The sequence below is a fragment of the Heliangelus exortis genome, chromosome 5 (assembly GCF_036169615.1).
Source record: "Heliangelus exortis chromosome 5, bHelExo1.hap1, whole genome shotgun sequence".
Taxonomy (NCBI): Eukaryota; Metazoa; Chordata; class Aves; order Apodiformes; family Trochilidae; genus Heliangelus; species Heliangelus exortis.
This window is the reverse complement of record NC_092426.1, coordinates 33,625,571-33,646,513: the sequence shown is the minus strand read 5'-3', so window position 1 is coordinate 33,646,513 and position 20,943 is coordinate 33,625,571. Positions and strand designations below refer to the sequence as shown.

Genomic DNA, 20,943 nt, shown 5'->3' with positions numbered 1-20,943 from the left:
TGATTGTCAGAAGCAGGAGTTGAACCTTTGGCTTAAGAAGAAGTCCCAAACCCCAAGCTGTGGTATGTGCCTTAGGGCCATGCTCTCTTAGTAATACCTCTCTCCAGGAGGTTCTGAGTCCTCTTGTTCCTATCACAAGAGGGGGGCAGAGAGCTACTCTGTTAAGTTGGGTTACTTGTGCAGAGGAGGGGAGAAGCCAAGAGGGAGTTTTAAGGAATTAACACATCTGTTTGAAAATAATCCAAGCCAACTTGTTTTTATGGTCAACTGCTACCAGTTGAATTTCACGTTCTGGGCGTCACTCTTCAGTTTGCTGAGTGGGATGGCTTTATGGAGTTAAGTGTCCTTCTCTAGTGGTGGGGTCACTTGGTTGTTGCTCTTCCTGCCAACAGCAGAAGCTTTAGTGTGTGTGAGCTCATAGTTTTATTGTGACACACCTGTCTGGTGTCTCTGGGTAGGAGGATCAGGTCTGGGAGTGATGGCTCTTCCCAGTTGCATCCCATCAGGCTAACCTCCCCCTCAGAGGGATGAAAGACGAGTGCCTAACCTGAGCAGGCTGTGCCAGATATTGAGGGACAGGTTTGTTCCATTTGCTGGGGTCTGAATGTGACTGAAACCCCCAGGAGTCTTGAGGATTCCTTCCTTCAGAGGTGGGGAGATAATGGTATCCAACAAGCATAAGCCTGGGATGTATGGTGTAGTAAAACTGTCATCCTTTCTTACCTGTGAAATAAAACCATTGCAGTATTAAAAATTATATGTTCCTTACTGTACATGTTAGTTAATAGCTTACTGAGGTAAATAGGAAAGATTTGTGCCTTTCAAATATTCCTGTAGATGCTCTTCAGACTCTTTCCTGGTTGACTCATGTTTTGGAAATCTGTTTCAAGTACCAAATCAGAAGTATTAAATCTAAGTACTACCTCATTGTTTTCATTATTACTGTTTTTAGCACTGAGGCCAGCCAGTGAGGCAGACTTGAAACTTTTATGCTCAGGTCTTCCCTGGGAGGGGAGACAGCATACTAAAGTGGCAGCATGGCCAGCAATCCAGTGATCAAAGGTCTGTGTGAGAGAGGTGGTGTTATGAGGGCCATTTCCAGCCAGCCCTTGTCTCCTGGCTCAGGAAGGCCCTGCAGGCTGGGGATAGCTATGCCACAGTGCTGTCCTATGTGGCTTTGTGCAGCTGGGACTGATTGAGACTTGAGAAACAAACAGTCCAGAGATGTTGCTCAAAGATGAATTGAATCCAGCTCCCCTTCTTCCCGAGTGTGTGGGCTCAGCAGAGCTCATGGCAGGCATCAGAAGTGGGAAGATCTGGTGATCTTTAGTAACGGCCTCAACAGACACCCTGTATGGGTAAGTTTGCTGACTTCTGAGGAGCTGGTTTGCCAGTTTTCTGCCTTTGCTGAGAGACAGATATGACTGCCTTCACTGTCAGGAATGGTGCTTGAGATATGATCTTGTGAGCTGCTTTGAGGTGGGTAAACAGATAAGCTGCAGAGTGAATTTTGTATTTGGACAGTGAAGTTTAACCTCTTGAACACAATACAGAGAAGAGACACTGGTTTGGCGCTTCTCCCCACCTGCCCCTTGGGAAGTTACTGTTCCACAATGTAGGGATAAAGTGACAGTTCCTGGGAGGAAAGCGGTTTTCCATGTGAAGCTGGTTTTCATGTCTATCAAAAGAGACTCTAAGAGGTTTTAAAGAGCTTGTGGCAGCTTTGCTATTCATAAGCAGCAAAAAATACAATGTGCAGAACAAATTCAGCTACTTCTCACTTGATAAAACCTCTGCACAGCCTATTGTGCTGGAGCAGGGGGTCTCTTCTGGGGATTAAAATACTTTCCCCTTTGCACTGTTGAGCTCATCTCAGTAGTTTCTTCACAATAGCCTTTTCTTTCTTCTCCCTTCTCTCTTCTTTCCTGTCTGGAGTCAGGCCTCGAAGTAGCACTATTCAATGAATAACAAGATTGAACCTGCTGTTTCCCCATGTTACAAAGCAGAACTTGCTGAAAACCATTGCAATGGTCTCGCCTAGCTGTCAAGATATACTTTTTACATGCCAAGTTTGTCTGTATGTGGGTGTTTGCTGGCCAAGAGATTGTAATTTCTGCCCACAATGTCACTTCTTCCGCTTGCTGACAAATGGCCAGCTGCAGTGTTGAAACTTTTCCTGAATCATCTGGGGGCTTTTGGTGAAGGAACTGGATTTGGCCTTGAGGGATCATGGTGAGGGGGACAACCTCCTGCCACTGCCTCCTGAGTGTCAGGGAGGTCAGGAATGACCCTGGGGTAAAGCTGGTGCTGCTTTGTGGTGCTGGTAGGGCCCAGTCCTCAGGCCTGAGGCTCTCCTGTTGACCACTCTTATTTTATGAACTGGTTGCTCAAGGTGCACTTTGTTCAGGGTTTATTTTAAAATCTGGCCTAAAGGAACTTGTCCAAACTGTAAAACTGGTCAGGGCATGGGGGGGGAGAGGGAGGAAACTTTAAATGCCAAGTTGCTTTCTGAGTTGACAGCTGCCATCTTAACAATATGAGTAGGAAGCAATGTTCATGTGCAGCATGTAGAAAACAGCCATGTACAGCTGAAGTGCTGTAAGGAATGGTAGTAATGCTTCTCTGAAAAATAAGGCACATCTATTTATTTATTTATCTGTCTTGATCCAGTGCTGCTGTGCCTCACTAAGTTGGAATTTCTGTGGCAATATGGCAGTAAGTGATACCAAGTGCACTGTTCAGATTTATGGTGCTGCTGAAGCCATGATAGCACAGACTTTGGGAGCACCTTTTCAGCCCTAAAGAATTACTTACTAAGTACAGTTATTCATGAACTTACAGAAGTTCCCTGCTAGAAATGTAAGTCTCCTAGAACCCCTCTCGCTGCTCCGTGCCTTGCACATAAAGGTACACATAAATAAAAGGGTGATCCCATAGCCTAAAACATTATAGGACTTGCAGCCCTATTGTGTCTACACCCAACAGGTCTTACTGCTCTGGTTATGATTTGAATTTTGCTGTGCTCATCACCTCTCTGTCTGAGGTGGGGTTGTTAATGATAGAAAGTACCTGTTCAACAGAGCCCAAGTTCCTCATGAAAACACCCCACCTCCAAGCCTGCTAGTAGTGTGCTGGTATCAGGTGGCATGAGCATGACTAATATCTCCCACAAAATGTGAAAGCCTCAACTTCAGCTTCCTTTCCCTTGGATCGAGTGTCCTCTTGTTCAAACAAGGTCTGTTTTGCAAAGGATATCTGGATTTCCAGAAAACCGCAAGAGGTGTGATGCCACCCCTGATCTGTAGTTTGTACAATCATTTGTGTTGTTGGTGAATGTCCAGCACTGGGTCCCTTTGCTCCCACTGTGAGTGGTGCTCAGTGGGCTGTGGGGAGGCATGGTCCTTGGGTGGTCTGCTGTAGGAAGGGAGGCCCTGGTGCACCTGAGGATCCTCTGTGCTTTATTTTGTGCTGACCAGTATCAATACGGAAGCAGAATGGTGAAATTTGTAAGGCTGCTTGCTCAGCTGTTCTTTTATAGTCAAACAGGCAATATAGGTCACCAGATACCTCTTTATCTTGCAGATCGAGCTCTTGTTGTTTAACGTAGGTAGCTTATTTCCAGATACTTGCTCTTCAGAACATTAAACTCAATGGTTTCTGTAAGGTGCTGTGGAAATACCTGACTTCGTAGATCAGTTATTTGTCCTTGAGCATGGGAGCTGCCTCATACTTTCTGTGATCAGGCTTGTCAGGGTGTGTGCTTGTGGGTTTTTTAACAAGAACATTATTATTCATTGCAACCTCACGGTGCAGGATGAATGAGACATGTGCTTTGCAGTGACTTACCTACCTTATCAGAATCTCATTTGAGGAGGAAAACCAAGGAGAAAGCAGACATGAGTTAAAAAGGAGACTGTTCTTTGTGGGACTCTATTACAGATCCCAAGGATTGACTCGTGTGAATGTGATACTCACAAAACTGGATTGAACTGTTTCTTCTCTTAATCCTTTAGGGAAGGGTGAGACACCTCAAAGGCATTCAGCTATCAGGCTAGTGATATTAAAGTGTGTCTGTCTGGGGAATTTCTTGCTGACTGCTTCAGGCAAGCAGTTTAAATTCTTATGCATGTGATTAAGTGTAAAGGATAGAGAGGATAACTTGTTTTCTTCCCTTACTGCTTGCACAGCTCAGTGGTATAGCTTGGGGCATCTGGCATGCCATGAAGGGCATTTTATGTAGAAGCTGTTTAGAAACTTAAGTTTTCTTGTCTGTCTGGTGAAAACTTGTCCCCTTAGAAGCAGGCAGATGCTTTTGTATAAGGTGGTGTTGTCTGGCTATGAAATTATAAGTGTAACTGGATGGATGTTTGAGAATGTGGACCAGTAAACCTCTACAGTAGAAGTGGGATCACATTTTTAGAAGCTGTGCATGTTGCAGTGGAGACCCCAGTGAATGGTACCTGCTCTTCCCAGTGCTGGGGTGTTTACCATGGCTGGTATTAATATGCTCCCCAGCTGCTCCTGCTGGAGGCACTTTGCTCTTTGCATGGGTGCTGTGTGAGAGGTGCTTAAGTTCTGCAGCTTAACGTATCTCATACATTTTTAACTGGAGGAGGTGCAGAGCTCACTTGGTCTCCCTGGCCAGGTTATGAGCCTGTGTGCTTTACTGTGCTGCTTCCATGGGATACTCTCAAGATTTTGGCCCAGAGATCATAAGGTTGGCACAAGCAGTGGTGACAGAGATGGTGAAAATTTGCACAGCTGTTCTGAGGAAGGACTGAGAGTGTTTCCCAGCTGCCTGTGGATTATCACTGTTGTTCATGATCCTTAGTCTTTTCTCTGGAGTGCACTTATGCTAGCAGAGGATGACTGTGCTCTTTCTGATGATGGGGTGCATAAACCAGTCACTGTAGAAAAGAGGTTGGAGAGCTGCCTGGGAAAACGTTGGGAAGTTCCTAAAATACAACACATACGGTGGACTGGTCTCACTTTAAAGTGTTGTGTTTGCCCTAGGGGGCTTGGTGGATGTATTGCTGTGATTACTGGAGGTATTCTGTATAGTCTAAGCAATGGTGTTTGCGGAGAACAGAGTGCAGCAGAATTTAGTCTTTTTTTTTATAAAAGAACATAAACCTGACTTCTTGCTCTGTGTGGCTATTGGAAACATGATGGTTACCACAAGGAATGTGCTTAGTGTAACATGTACAGCAAAGTAAAACCCTCTCATCCACTCAAAGCCACAGGCAAACTATGCGTAGGGGTGAAAACGTATGCAGTATGCTTGGCAGCTGCAAGGTGGGAAAAACATGGCCTTAGCAAGAAAGGCACTTTTTGTCACAGTGGCTTAAGATTTGCTCTAACTCTGGGATTTTGGGGTTGAAGCATGTTACAGAGAGCTTGGACCTACTGGGATGAGTTCCTGTAGTGGTGAGATAGGCTTGTTGGCAGCAGGACCTTCTGTCTGGTGCTATTCATGGCAGATAAGTTTGTTTTATTGAAGTCTGGTGGAGCTACTTGTTGCTTTCTTTTGAGCCCAGTGCATGAGACTGGTTCTTAATAGTCACCCAGATCTCTGAGACAGAACTGGGCACTTCTTGGGCCAACCCAGAAGATGCTTAGATGAGCAAAACTACTAGAATTAATGTGATTAGCAGAAAAAGCAAGCTTCTTGTTTCCTTTCCACCATTGCCTTCCCTGTTCTCATTCCCCTACTGCATGAGAGCAGAACTTGGTCATAGGATGTTTGTGGTGTGGCCTGGTGCCAGTTTAACCTCTTGGCTCCCTATTAGGCAGTAAAGCAGAACCATGTTTTCCCCATCTTGTTTTCCTGTCGCTGTGTCTTTACTACTCAGCTGGCAATGCATGTGTGCTATTGTTAAGGGCTGGATCAGGCCTTTCCAAGACAGTCCTTATACCAGCACTGCAACTATCTGACTTCAGATGTCTACCTGTAGTTATCTCACTTTCTCCTTCTTCCAATTCTCCTGCTGCTTTGAAGCACTGCAACATGAGCAAGGCTCTGCAAAGACCTTCTCCTCATTCAGTGCACTTGAACACTCCCATTTAAAAGGTTTGGGGTATGCATGAATAAAATGATTTTTGTCTCTCATCCATATGGATCTTGGATTTGTCATTTTCCCTGTGTAGTCTGGCAGCCTCCTGGAAATGTGTTCATCCCTGTGGTCTGGGAAACAACAGCAAAACTGGCCTTTCCATTGTATTAGAGCCTAGATGAGAAGTTCTGGCAGGTGAAAAGGCTGTTTCTTGTCTATTAACACTCAATACAGTGGATGCCATTGGTGTGAGTCTCCATATCTCACCTGTCTGTCATTCAGACTGGAGTGACTTCAAGTAATTCTCTGAATACCAGCAATCCAGGGCTTTTGGGGTGATCTTGCAGAAACACACCACTTTGAATAGTTGATAGGCAGGTGAGGCTCCAGGGCAGACTTGTTAAGCAGCTTTTTTTTCCATACCCTCTTAGGTTGCTTACCTGATCAATGAGAAGGGGAGGCAGGGGTGACTTGAGGTATCAGCTGGTTGCTTCTTGGGTGGTCTGCTTGACTTTGCAGGAGTGAGTGTGCATTACTGAGATGTAGGGCCTGCTCTTCCGGATAGCACAGGTGGGCTCTGCTCACACATCCTAGATGTGGTCCTCATCTTTAGAGGGACCCTTCTGAAATCTTTTATTTCTGTGCCACACTGCACATAGTGGATGGGCACCTTGTTCACTCTGCTCCTTCCACAAGCAGAGTGCTATGTGGCTTGAGAAGTTTTAGGCAGAATACTCATGCTTCCTTTTACATCACCGAGGACAACTCTCCAGTCTTACTGAGGTGCTGAACCAAGGCCAGTTGGCAGCAGAGGAAGAACTTCTGCTTTCCATAGCCTTTGGATCAGGCAGGCAGGGCATTTGCTACTTCTTTCTGCAGCATATGATGCTAAGCACTGAACTTTACTTCTGCTGTAAATGGAAGTTGTGATGTTACATCTTTGCTCCAGGAGCTAGCCCTTAAAGGTCTCTGAGAGATGAGGGAGAGTGAGAGAACCATGTATGGTCTCTGCATCCTGGCTGAGTGCTCTTTTCTTCATCGTGGGAAGTGATGTGTACGTCCCTGAGCCCTGTTTCCTGGTCAGATTCCTTGGCTCTGTAGCAGCTGAGTTTTTTTTGCTTCCCAGTGCACTTACTTATGATCGCCCTCAGCTTATTTAAATCTACCCTTCATTAGATGATGAGGTAGATCTGCTACTAAATCTGTTATTCCCCAGAAAACTAAAATTTGGCTCCACAGGTAAAAAAAAAAAGCAAGTTAGTTAATTTCTTAAGTGTTAAATAATGCCAAAGCTGTTTTGTTTAAAGCTGTTTAGACCAGGTCTATGCCAGGGTTTATCATAACGGAAAATACTTAATTTCCTAAGGAAAACTTTGATTACAGGCAAAAGCAGCTCCAGCTTTTTAAGCATATTTATGCTTCTGGGTTAGTTTTGACGTGTCTGATCTGGTTTGGGGAGATGTGGAGATCTCCCACTGACAAAGGATGAGAGAGCAGTAGCTCAGATGCAAGGGTGTGGTGAGGAGTGGGGGGGGATGTTTGTTCACACCACTGCCTTCCCTCCAGCTCTGCTCACACTGTAACTGTGTACAGGAGGAGCAACTCCTGAGCAAGTGTTTGTCTTGGCCACACCTGGCTCCAGGCACAGAGTGAGACCTTGCTCTTCATCAGTGCTTGCCCATCAGGCACCTTTTGGCAGTGGACATGGCAGTGGCTGTGCTGCACAGGGTGGGGGTTGTGTATTCATGAGCGTGAACCACTGTTTCAAAATGGCTAACGCGTGGAAACTTGCTGTTTCCCTCTTTCCCGAGTGTTTTGTTGGGCCGTTGGGGAACTCTGGCCAGAGATGAGACTATTTCCAGCTGTGGTGAGCCAAGTGTGAACTCACTCTGGGCAGGGTGCCCAACTCCACTGGTTTTCTACTGCCAGAAATCCTCACCCTCCACCCAGCAATACCAAACTCAGTTTCTGCCAGTCCTCAGCTGAAGATCTCTGAAGAGAGAGAAGAGCCAGGAGAACAAGCAGGGCAAGATACTACTGATGAGAGAGTGAGGGGAGGTGCTGAAGAACTCCTGCAGGAGGTGTGATGGTGCAGCGCCACTACCCAGGGGTGGCTGTTGTGGGTGAGGGCTGGCCAGGGGTATAAGGACTTGGTTTTTCTAGAGTGAGGGGAGAGGAAGAAATGGGTGGTGGGGATGCAAGGGGTTGGATTGGTGGAGCTTCCCAACCTGAAAGGATGTACTGTTGGCAGCACCATCGGGATACTCATCTGGGAATGAGTTGTTCCCTTCGTTGTTGTTTCAGCACACTGGGGACTTCTGTAAAGTGGGATATTCCTTTCCACTTTTGTGGGAGGTGCTACAGGGCAGAAGGTGCCCTTTCAGGAGGAGACTTGTGCATCTGGGACCTCTTGCCCTCCACAGGAAAGGCATGGCTACAAAAAATGTCATATCCCAGAGCTGACAGCCCTTCTTGTGTTGCAGTCTCTGCACTGTGGTAGGACTTCTTGCAGGGGATCCATTGGTTCAGCTGCTTTTCAGCAAAGGCTGCTCAGCAGTCAGATGTAGCAGGGAGCCTCCGTGAATTTTCCTTATAGATTTTTAGCAACTGGAGGGACTAGGGGATTAATGCCTGATACTGCGGTCCTTCCAGTGCTGGCAACAATTGCTAGAGGAAGGAAATTTTTAGCTCCTCCTTCTCGTAAGTTCCTTTGGCTCCTGATACTGTGGGAGTTTGCATTTGACCATTTGTTTGGAGCTAGCAAATCTCTGTTAAAGAGTTTCTAAAATGTCTGTAGTCACAACTCTTTGTGTGCTGATGAAAGTGTCACAAGCACGATGGTCTGTGGGTAACTTAGTGCAGACACACCTGTCTTTGGGCCCAATCCTGCAGAGGCCTTGGAGCTGATGAGGCCAGTGTGTGAACAGGAGACCTTCTGTTCCTGCAAGCACACACCTCCTCCAGCGCTGGTCATTTTGGTGCCAGCCTATCATTTAGTGACACATGACGCTCCTCCTTGCTGTTGCAGCCTGTTGCAAATGGTCTGACCCAGACAGCTACTGACAGCCTCCTACAGAGTGGACGATGAAAGCTGCTTCTGTCCTAGACCCAAAGGAGTATTCCCTCCCCCTCCGATAATGGCTTGTTTCTTTAAAGCTGTTAACTGGCCATAATCCAATCATTACTGCTGTAATTAGTGAACTGCTTACAGTAACTAAAACACTTGAAGCATGATATCCTCTGAGTTTGATGAGCTTGGAACAACTTTTTTTTGCCTGCGGTCCTGTGAGCAGCAATTACTGCTGATAGTCCAGGGATGGGTGCAGGGGGGGACAGAGCAAGATTTGCACTGGCCATGCATAGACCCACCTGGACTTCCCTCAGCAGGGTCAAGCTCAGGAGCCCCATGGAGGTGCACTATGGTGCCCAGCTCATGGTGGTCTCCTGCTGTGCCTTCTCTTTGCAATCTGTGTCAGAGGATGCTGGTGTTGGGTGGAACTTGCAGGGCAGCTGGTGCCATTGAGGGTGTGATGTGGTAGTATTTAACATTTGGTTTATTATATGGTACAAAATGCCTATGCTGCACCAGGCTCAGTGTCTCCTCTTGGTGTCAGAATAGCTTCTTGTCCATCTGCCCAGGGTTCTCCCCTCACCCATCAAATTACTAACTTTATAGGCAAGGCCAAGAGACCTCAGCTCCTGGCTCTGCAGGCTAATTCTGCAGGACTTGGGGTTTCTAAGCAGACACACTCTGCTGCATTCTTCAGCTGCTTTTCCTTTTGAGAGCAATGAGGTGCCCTTCCTGAAAGCTTCTGCCCTCCTCTTCATACTCTGATAGGAGGGCAGTAGCAACTGTGCTTGTCTCCAGCCTTAGTTCTGCTCCCTCATTTTTGCTTCCTGAGATAAAGCTGAGTTACGCTCAGGCTCTTCTTGAGGAGGAGGAGGACCATGATGAGGAGCAAGCATGGGCAGCTTTTAAAGTGGAGAGTCCTGCTGGATGAGAAGGGGAAAGGGCGAGTGAATACTCCAAGCAAAGGACCTGCAGTGGTAAAATGCCCAGCTGCCAGCCATCAGCTGGCAGGCATGCTCTGCTCAGCAGCTGAGTTGGGTATTCATTTGCAGTATTTTGCCTGTGATGGGGTGAGAAAAATGAAAAGTGTTTTTGGTCTGAGGACAAGGTTTGGTGTGTTATGTTTCATTGTTGTGAGGGGATATTTTGTTTTTGTTTAAGAGAACCAGCAAACAGTAAGACAAACACCACAGTCACTACCCCAAAAAAACCCCAACCCTGTCACAGAATTTTCTTTTTGCTCTTGAGCAGTTATTGTTCTGGTTTTCCAGGCTTCATTCCTGTGTGGTGGTGGGCAATAAAGGTGCTAAAAGATGCACAGTCTGCATCGTAGCTCCCAGAAGGTGAAGAATGGAGAAACAATCTCTGATGAGAACGAGTTTGTTCATCCTCTGGATTTAGCTTAGATGGAAAGGTGTTCTCAAGCCTCTGGATATTGTATGTGCTTTCTTCATCTGCCACTGCTGTCTATATGCTTACCTTATTGCCCCAGAAATCTGCTGTTGACACTGAGTTGCATGAAAGATTGAAAACATACTTGTTGCCATGTAGGTCAGAGTGGTCTTTCACTAACCTGAGGAGCAAGCTGTAGAGTGCCAGTGGCCAGATCGGTGTGGTGGGCCCATGATGTGCCAATATCTCTTCCAGCTGGCCTGCCTGTTGCCTTGCACTCTGCCTTTGCATCTTCCTGCAGTCTTTTGCTGTGCCTGTAGCCTGCAGGATACTTGGTGAAAGGATCAGTGTTTCTGGCAAGGGTTGGTACAGCACCCTGCACAACAGAACTCTGATTTCTGAGCGTGGTTCTCACATGCTACAAGGCCCCAAGCACTGAGGCAATGGTAACTGATTTTAAATGGCCCTGGGTTTGTTGGTTTTGTTGGTTGTGGGTTTTTTGTTTTTTTTTTTTTTTTTTTTCTTCCCCGTTTTTAGGCATTATCTTAAATTTACTTGTGCTCATTACAGCACATAAAAGTTACTTCCCTGTTTGTGGTACTTGCTTACAGTCCACTTGACTCAGAAGTTGTTTTCAGTTCTGCATTCTTCTGCTCTAGCACCATGTGCTGGACTGGCTGCTGGTTGTAGGTGCACAGCCCCTGTCAGCACACCCTGCTTGAGTGCTCCCAAGTCTCTCTTCAGGATGAAGTCTAGTAATAGACGACTTCACACTGGTGATTATATATATTTCTGTCAGCTTCAGATATCTGCTTTCAGTGTGTGGTTACAAAATTGCAAGTGGAGATGTCCCTTTCTCCACACCCTTCCAAATCTGCTGGTGTAGTACAGCAGTGTTTTGTAGTGAGTTTCTGCAGTGGGCATAGCCAAAGAGAATATAATCAGCAGCATATATTGTTTCTGGTGACATTGAGTTTAAAGCCTCTGATCATCCTCCTTGATATCTCTTTTTCAATGTCTGTTTTCCTGTGCCAAGTTCTCCCTCCTCTTCTCCCTTCCATTTCTTGCCCCTCCTTCATTAACAGGAGCTGGGAAGGGAAATCTCTGTTCTTCCCTTATTTTACTGTTGTGTTCAGTGGTCTCGTGTGCTTTGGATTGAAGATTGCTTTTCTGCTTAGGTAGGTTGTTGGCTTTCATGATCTAATAGATTAACAAAATTTTCTGGCGCTGGCATCAGCTTTTGAAACATTTTGTTAACTTCTAATAATTATCTTAATCTCCTTTGTGGAGAGACTATTTTAGTGACACCACTTTCCTTCAGAGGAAGGAAGTCTCCTGGTGGCAGTGGGCTCCTGCAGCCCTTTACTCCTGACCACCAGGCAAACTGGCAGAAGGGGAGTGCTGGTACTGGGCACAGGCAGGATTTGGGAATCGAAGCCATGGAGTTGGTCTGTGCAGCCCATCCGAAGGAACAGTTCTCCAGGGAAAGTGCAGACTTCTTCAGATTCAGCATGAAGAGATGCCCTTTGGATAAGTGTGCCTCTGGGTGTGAGTGCTGTCCTGACACTGTAGCAAAGTGAGGCATTGGCAAAAGTCTCATGGAGTTTTGTTCCCCTTTGACCTTCCTGTGTGGTGGATTGGTAAATCATTTTCCTGTGACTTCTTCTCGTGTGAACTCGTTACAAGGTTTTGTAAGGGTGCTTGTTTGTCGTGAAATTTTGATGCACCAGAACAACCACCACCACTAGCTTAATTAAAGAAAATAGAAATATTTGCTAGACATGCCTATTTCTATCAGACTAACAGGGTTTTCATTTACCCATTTGCTATTTGTTTTGCCTTCCCAAGAAGAAATGAGTGGGCAAAATATTTTTCATATGTATGTTGGGGATAACACTCCAGAATTCTTAGTGCAGTTTATGTAGCCCTTATCTGTTTTTCAGTTAGTGAACTTTGGTACTTCTGCAGCCTTACAAAAGGATGAATAAATGCATTGTGTAACCGGAGTCTGTAGAGTGTATTCTGGAGTCTGCCAGAGGGTGACATAAGGTATATTTAAATTGGCAGTCCCTGATTATCCCAAAGACCTGCCAAAATCTTATATTCTGCACCTAATTTATTTAACTTTTGCATATGTGAGTGCTGAGTGGCCTCCATCCACTGACTTGGGGCTCCAGATGCAGTTTCACAATCTCACTCTGGATGCAGTTTCACAACTGTCAGTCCAGTCTGACAGTGCTTATCTGCCACTCATTCTCAGTTGGATACATCCATGATCACTACTCATGTATGCTATGGAAAAGTGAGTTTTCAGCCAGATAAGAGAGTGGATCCTGCCAAGCCTATGGTTGAGAGAGAGGAGGTGGCAGGGTGAGGGAAGTGAAGAATCAGTGCAGAGTGGGACTGCCCCCTTTAATGGCAGCTTGTCAATAAAGTGGTCAACACCAGCCATGAAACCAGTCCTTCAGCAATATGGTATTTGGAGCTGCGGAGGGGACCTGGCTCTGGGCAGCAAAAGGAGACTGAGGTCTGTGCTCAGTTCCAGGCTCCTGAATACCTCTTGCCTAAGGTTGGAAAGCAAAGCAGTTTTTTCTCACTTTCTGTAAACCCTGCCCAAATTCCTTGCATTTTTGCAAGTTGGACCAGGTGATAGTTGTAGTCTTGTAGTCTGCATGTGAAAAGAATAAACTGTCCTGTAGGTAGGAATGCACCTTAAAAGCACCTCTAGCTGTGCAAAGTGTCTGAGATCATGGGGGGAGGGCTTTGGAGTGGAGGGGTGAAAGTCTGTCTGACACAAGTGATGTTGAAAGCAATGAAAATCTACTTATGGCTTGATAGAGTCAGGGGGCTGCACCAGCAACAGCTGCCTGTGAAATAAATTTCCCCAGCTGCTCCTTCCCTCCCTTGTAAGGCACTCTGCATTGCTCCAGCATCTTATTGTTACCAAAACAATAAGAAGGAGAGGAGTTAAACCTAGATGGCTCCCCACGGTGAGGGAGCAGCAAGAGAACAGGAGGAAAACAACCACAAACAAAAAAGCCCAAACAACAAGCAACTTAACTGTTTTTGCTGTGGAAACGAATATCAGTGAATCTGTGTTCTGAACATCACACTTCCTGGTTCCCCAAGCACTGGCCCTGGATTGGGATTTGGCATCTGTCTCATTTTCAAGTCCAATGAAGTCTCCCGCCTTCTGGAAGTGAGTGCTTAATAGCTGGTCAAAGAACCGCTGTGCAGCAGCTGCTGAGCTGGGAAAGAAGCTGCTTCTGTTCCCTATGCAAGAACATTAACTACCTTTTCTTAGGCCCTGCAGAGACTGCCAGAGCTCAGATCAATTCATATGAATGCAATTGCTGAAGCTTTGAGGAAACAAAGCTGCTCAGCAAGAGCAGTCTTACACCCTGCAAGTCTGAAAACTCAAAATCTGAAGACTTTGCTATGCTGCCTTGCAGAATGCCAGACTTCTTCCATGAACAGGTACCAATAGTCTGATCCCCTTCTTTAAAGAGTGGCAAGGCTGCTACAGGGCATTTTGGGAGTAAATGGCAGTACGGTGGCTTGGCTCCTCGTGCCTGGGAGTTAATACTTCCCTGTTGGGATAATGCAACAGAACTGGCTGTTGCTACAGTGAGCTGAGCAGGAATACCTTGTCAAAAGGGAGATGCTCTGCCACTGTTCCCCTCACGGGTGCCTGGCTCTTTATTCCCCAGCAAATGCATAGTGCTCTCTCTGATCTCTCTGCTGTTGCTGGCTGGTCACTGTTCATATGGACCTGTATTGCTCTGTCAACTGTTGCTTCAAGTGCAGTTCACAGTCTGCAGTGTGAACATGTCAGCTCTGTGCTGAGTCTTCCTGGGTAGGGCTCAGCCTACAGCAGTTCTAAATACAGATAAACCTCACAGAGAACTGGAGACAGGCTCTAAGTTATCAGGGTTGGGCACTTAAGCATCAGGAAGTCGGGGAAAAAAAAGTACTGGAGAGTAGGCTGCTAAGTGCAAGAGGCTTTACTGTTTTGGTAGCTGAGAAGGGAAGAAATAAATTCTAATTCACTTAACAATACCTTACCTGCATGCAGAAATGGGTTGGCTGGCTCATGGCATGGGAGACAGCCTAACATGGAAATGAGCAACTTCCTCTGGCAATTTCCAGTACAGTGCAGAGCATGGAAGAGGTAGGATGTGAAGAAGTCCAGGGCCACTACTAAGTGTAGCTCTTCTTGCTAACTACTGAGTTGAAGTTAATGCTGTGAAAACTCCACTTTCTGAGGTGGCTTGCCTGATTTGTGCAGGAAGAAAATGTTTCCCTTATGTGCCTCGATAATAGGATATGTGATCCCATGGGAGGGACGAGTATCCCATAGGAGAGAGACTCTAAAATTTATTACTTACCTGGCTTCCAGCCTGCAGGTTTAGGTCATTTTCTCTTCCCGGGTTGTGGTGGGTACTTGTGTGGATACTTGCACAACACATGTGGCAGAGTGGGAGCAGCCAGGGTGCCCCTGAGTGATGGCCATCACCTACTGCACTGTGTAACAATGGCTGATTGCTTGCTGAGGAAGGGGTTGGGACAACTGTGCCCTAGCTCTTCAAGCCCACCTGCTGGTTCTTCAGTGTGTTTGGAGCAGGATTGTTTCTTTCTGGCCCACAGACAAAAGCAGCTTGAGCCTCCCACTGTGGGATCTTAATTACCCGTACCCTTTTCCCTGTGAAGCTGCACGTAGATGGGTGTTGTTGTTGGCTTTGGCTGTGGCCAGTGCCCAGCCATATGCTTGGGTCAGAGCTGGGGAGATCACTGCAAAAAGCAGACTTCCAGGGGACTGGCTGTGGTGGAAATTGCATTCATCCTTCCGTTCTTTAACACCGTTTTCCAGAGGAGACGGCAGCAAGCACCGAGCTGAGGACAAAAGGCCAGTCAGTCTGTGGAGACACTGTTTTGCTGTTCCCACTGCAACTTTGTGCTGAGGTGCAGCTGCCAGCAGGAAGAGGGTTAAGGACACATATCGCATGGCATGGTTCTGTTTACTGCACGGTACTCATAATGCGGGCCGGCATCCAAATCCGGAAGAAGATTAGCAGTCAACCAGAGACTCTGAAACAATGTGTTTCGTGTTGGTATTCCTGTGAAGCTATGTGGTCTGCCATCAGGTCTCTTGCAGAGGCTTTCTTGTCCCTGCAGCCCTCAGGGGGAGCTATGGGGAGAGCAGAAAATGGACAGTTTTAAGAACAAAGACTGGATTGGACTGAACTGCATTTACCATCAGTGTAAGCTTGAAGCCAGGGGCGTTTTGCCAGGAATTAACTTATTCCATAATAACTTGATCTCTGCCAAAGGAGTTTCTGGCTCGACCCTGGTCTGAGATTAGTGCCTGACTCGACAGTGACCAGTCTGGGAAACGGGACTCTGTCCTTTGGTGTAAGGGTTTGGATAGGCATCACTTAGCAATTTGCCCAGTACTGAGTGCAAGCAGTTATGATGGTGGAGAACCAAGTATAAAATTCAATTTCGTTTTTGAAGAGTAATTTTGGACAGGGGGGATGGTATAATTTTTGCAGCTTACCCTGTTCAATCAGCATGGGCGTAACTGTAGCAAACTTCCATAGCACCCAAGGCAGAAGGGAGATCCCTCTGCTTCTTCCTAGCAGTAGCAATAAATGTTCTTTGGCTGTTTGTACCAGGGGTAATTTGACTTCAGATAGACAGGTGACTTCTGTCTATCTGTCATCTACATGCACCTTTCCTCTCACAGAGAATTCCTTAGTTGAGAAAACAGATGACAAACATCATGGCAGATATGACTTGTAGATTACACACATACTGCATGTCTTGCTTTTTGGGTTATCTATTTCTTGTCTGCTTGTGGTGGGGTGGTTTTTTTGTTTTGGTTTGGTTTTTTGTTTTTGTTTTTTTGTTGTTGTTTTTTGTGGGTTTTTTGTTTTGTTTTTTTTTTTTTCCTTAATGTAGTATGTTGCAGGATACAGGTTCAGCTAATTTTATTGTCTCTACTGTATTCATGCATGCATATCTTGCAGTGGAAATGATTCAGAAATTCCAAAGGTAAAGAGTAAAATATATATTGTGTCACAGTTCCGGAAAGAAAGAACAGGGTAGGTCAAAAAATTAGCAAGACTCAACAGTGTTCATTTCACTGTGTAACCATTAGGAACAATCACCATGTATCAGTTGTGATAGTAAGCTGAATTCCAAATGTTTTGCTTAGCAACTGTTGCAAAGGAAAATTGTCAGGCAACAGCAAAATTAGGAGTGGTGAGTAGGGAAGGCATTCTTTAAGATGAGCTGTACTCTGACGTATTATCTATGACTAAATGATTTGGCATTTTCTTACACAAACATGTAAGAATAAGAGCATTTATGAATATGCATCAAAGCAAGTTCAATCTAATCCAAGAGCTTCATAAGTGCTCTTACTGGTAAGATTGAATCTAAGGAATAGGAACTCCTGTGGCCAGTCCATGTGCAACAGTGATAAATCTTGGTGGACATCAAACCATGGTAACTGAAGAGTGGTGTCTTAGTCATTCTCCATTGTGAAACCATTCCCATTCCCCTAAACTAAATGAGGCACCTGAGAGGACCGTGACTGATACCACATCTGAGATCTGCTTCAGGTAGAGCTGCACTAAGGTTGTTGGTAGTGTTAACATGAGAGTGAACGAGGTACTGGTGTGTCCACTCTTAAGTACCTAGCAGGACCTGGCAAAATGACACATCATATGCTATCTGCAGAAGTGCCTGCTAAAACAGTATTTGCTGTGGAGCTGTGTGACTGGAGGATGAGTCTAGAGCGAAGAAGGCTTTGATTTTGTCATGCATATGTTAGAGAACACTGTGTTTGGAAGACTCCATGAAGGGGGCTAGTCTAGCAGTCTTTAGGCTAAAATCTGAAATAAGAGATTGGTACTAATCTCCACTGCATTAAGCAGTTAAGCAGTCACTGTTTCCACACATAGACTGCCCTTGCTACTGTAATCTTAACAAGGGACTGTCTTAGGAGAGGCATATGAGTAGGAGCTGGGTATCAAAATACAAATACTGTCAGGGTAAGAGCACTTTCATTAGTTGTTATTTATTCATGGGAGAAATTATTAAAGGCAAAAGAAACCTACCTTGAACTGGCACATGAGTGCATGGGAGGTTTTCTACTGGATTATCTGTGAGAGGGTGCTTGTCATGTCTTATGGACTTTTTAGTTGATTATTAAATTCTATATTTTAAAAGCTTTATGTCAGGAAGAGTTGGGATACAGCTTAGTAGTGGTCTCCTCAGACTCCTTGCCCAGTCTTGGAGTGCAGGTTTTGTTTTTCACTGTGTCCCAGTGTTGCAATGAGGTTTTACAGTGCTTTCCTTTCTCTTCCAGACCAGGGCTTATCTGGAACCAGGGCACTGTCCCTAAGTACCTGATCTTTCTTCCTTGCCTGCCCCAAATGTAGAGGATGTGGCAGGGGGGAATCAATCAAAGCTCAAGTGGAAGCTCTCCAAAATATGAGTTCCCAAGTTTGAACTAGAAGGGCCTGGCAGGAAAATATTTTCAGCAAGGTGTTATCTGAAGTTTTCTTTCCACCCTTGCCCAAGATACTTCTGCAAGTCTTGTCCTTTGTAGTGAAAGGGCACTCTAGAAGACATCCCATTGTCACTGTGATGGGTTGAGGCAGCTCTGCTATGAGTCTTGGTGCCATTTGCTATGCTTTGAACTTGCAGTTCTGTCATTCTGGCTGCTCTGTATGGATTTTTTGTCCTTTAGCAGAAATTCCCAATGCTTCAAGCCATGGTATCTCACAGGTAAGTTTCTCCTACCATCAAATGAAATGTATGGTGCAAATCATTTGCTTTTCCCTGGGCAGAGGCTGCATTTTAACCTTTGCATCAGGAATGGGAACCTCTCCAATCTCATTGCCCCACTGAGCCTGTGGGGTTTCTGCAGTGGTGCACGATGCTTCATTATAGACTTAGTGCTGTTGTCCTCGATCCCTCCTGCATCTGCTCCATCACTGTGCTGGTGAGCACGGTGTGAAAGGTGCCCTGGGATCCCTCACTGCTGCTGGAGGAGGCAGGTGCTGCTGGCAGATCCTGGGGAAGCCTGAAAGCCTGTGCTGTTGATACTGACTCGCTCTTCCTTGCCATTAGTAAAAAAAAAAAAAAACCAACCAAACAAAAAAACCTCTGCCCTCATCACCAGTTGACAAACTTTTGTGTTAGCTTGGGACCACTGCTGTAGAGCACCTCTGCTTTTTTTTTTTTTTTTTTTTTTTTTTTTTTTTTTTTTTCATGAGTGTTCCCTGTTTGGAAATCTATTAAGTGCACAGGTTTAGTGCCTGTTAATTTGTGCAACAGTGTTTCATGCGTCACAGAAAACAGGAGGAGTCCATGTCCTGGAGTTCCTTAGTAAAATTAGTGGTTCCAGCTACCCATGTGCAAGTATAAAGCCGTGGGCATCCTTGTGCTTTGTTCTTTCTGGCAGGCTAGACCACAGATCATTTCCTGTGGTCAGGAGCCACATCTGAGAGTTTTGAGAGCAACGTATGCAAGTAGGGGACCTTGAAGCTAAAATAACATACATTTCAGATGAGATCAGAGTTTACTATAAAAAAACAAGAATCAAACAAACAAACAAACAAAGGAAGGATATGGACTAGAAATATGACTGCATACTCCATTCAGACAAATAACGTGTTGTGATGGTTCACAGTGTTTTTGATACCGTGTTTATAAGGTGTGATGAAGCACTGCTTTTTGAAGTGGCCCAGTTCTGTTATCTACCTAAAATTATTATCTTTGTAAGACTTTTTCAAAACCAGCAGTACACAAGGTAAAGAGCACCCTATCCTATGAATGGTTTCACTTTTGCATATGAGGGCAGGGCAGCTCCCCATGCTACCTTCAGAGCTGCTATTGTCAGTGGCATTTCTCACTGGTAGTTAATATGCAACCACAATGTCCACAGAAAGTCTAGATTTCAACAATAATTTCTGTACCTTGAAAATGTCTTTTTGAAGAGTGGGAAGGGAGGGGCAGGAAAGGAAAGATTTGCTTTGTATTGCCCTAAACAAACTGACTCCAAGCCATGTAGTATTGATCTGACCTTCACCTAAATCAAACTGTACATAAAATCTGCCATAGATGTAGGGAACCATTGCTGTGTAATTATAACCTGCTCTGTTCTACTGAACTGCAAAGCAGAAGTGAATCATCTCTGATGATTTAAAGTGTTTGCTTCCAAAAATGTGTTGTTCCTGCTCTCTTGTAGTGCAGGTTCAGGGCCCCTCTGTGCTCTGTGTGCCCATAATTGCTGTTTACCCCATTCTTTCCTCACCTGTATTTGTGGTCTCCTTTCTGGGGTATTGCTGTGCATTAGGCAGCTGATTTGTGAGCTGTTCAGGGCTCTCCTCCATTTTGTCCCAGTTGATTTGGAGTTAATTCATGATTCATGAAGATGTTTGAGTAGTTCCAGTATAAGCCAATCCTTGAGGATTTCTCAGCAGTGACTTTTATTTGTCATTGTGTTACTCCACCTGCCTTTGTTTAAATACAGTTCTTCACAGCTAGGCTTTGTAAACTAAAATATGTTTTCACCTTATTGGCCACCTCATTTTTTCTCTGTCACTAATAATTACTTGTGCTTGGAGGAAATGTCATTTAACACCCCCCCTACCCTGCTCAATTGTCTCCATGTTGGATACTTTATACTTTCATTTTCTTTCTTCCATCTAGTTTATATTCCAGGAGAGAACATCTCTCTTGCCCTATGACTGTTTGTTTGCCTTCAAGGATCATCATGCTATGATAACAGCAAAATCAGGGAAAATAAGTCAGAAGTTTGGCAACAAAGAGGAAAGTAACAAGCTGCATGCTCCTTTCTGGAGGTGAGGCAGAATGGGACGAGGCAAATAGGTTTGTTCCTTATTAGACACCAGTGAATGTGCAATGAGGCAGTGTAGGAAGCTTGTTATCAAAGAATAAATAGGTTAATATTTGACTTTGGGGGCGAGGCATTAATTTTCAAGAAGAACTGACACCAAGTAGAAATTTAACAACCGTACATAGGGTAGGGTGCTGCACTAGCATTATTTTGCATCTTTCAAGAATGGCGTGTTGCCTGTTAACATTACTAGTGATCTGTTTGAGTTTCCAAGGACAGGCAGAGCTTAGCAGTACTAGGAGACAAAGGCACCTTTCTGGAGAAAAAGCCTTTCTGATAACCAAAGCAGCTGTGGGCTTTTATAGCCCAACAAAGGGGAGGGAAAAAGGGGGAGACAGCATCAGTGATGTTTAAATTTGATGCCCTTTTAATGGTTAGCCATGATCACTTAAAGCTTTCACTAGGAGGATGGTGTTGACTTAATGCCTGGGGGAGGTGTAGTCAGTTCAGTTGTGCTCTGGTAGCTTCACCCCTTCCAGTGTGATGGTAGCAGT

At 45.2% G+C, this 20,943-nt stretch overlaps 1 protein-coding gene across 6 annotated transcripts in view; it reads left to right on the top strand.

Moving 5' to 3' along the window:
* ACTN1 (actinin alpha 1) overlaps positions 1-20,943 on the top strand; it is an 88,186-nt gene that overhangs the window by 1,816 nt on the left and 65,427 nt on the right. Inside the window, exon 1 of one of the 6 annotated variants that reach the window (XM_071744444.1) lies at positions 1,080-1,358. The exons of the other annotated variants lie outside the window; for them this stretch is intronic. The gene's annotated coding sequence lies outside the window, so the exon portion shown is untranslated. Of the gene's footprint in view, positions 1-1,079; positions 1,359-20,943 lie in introns of those variants that run through there. 6 annotated transcript variants of the gene reach the window in all.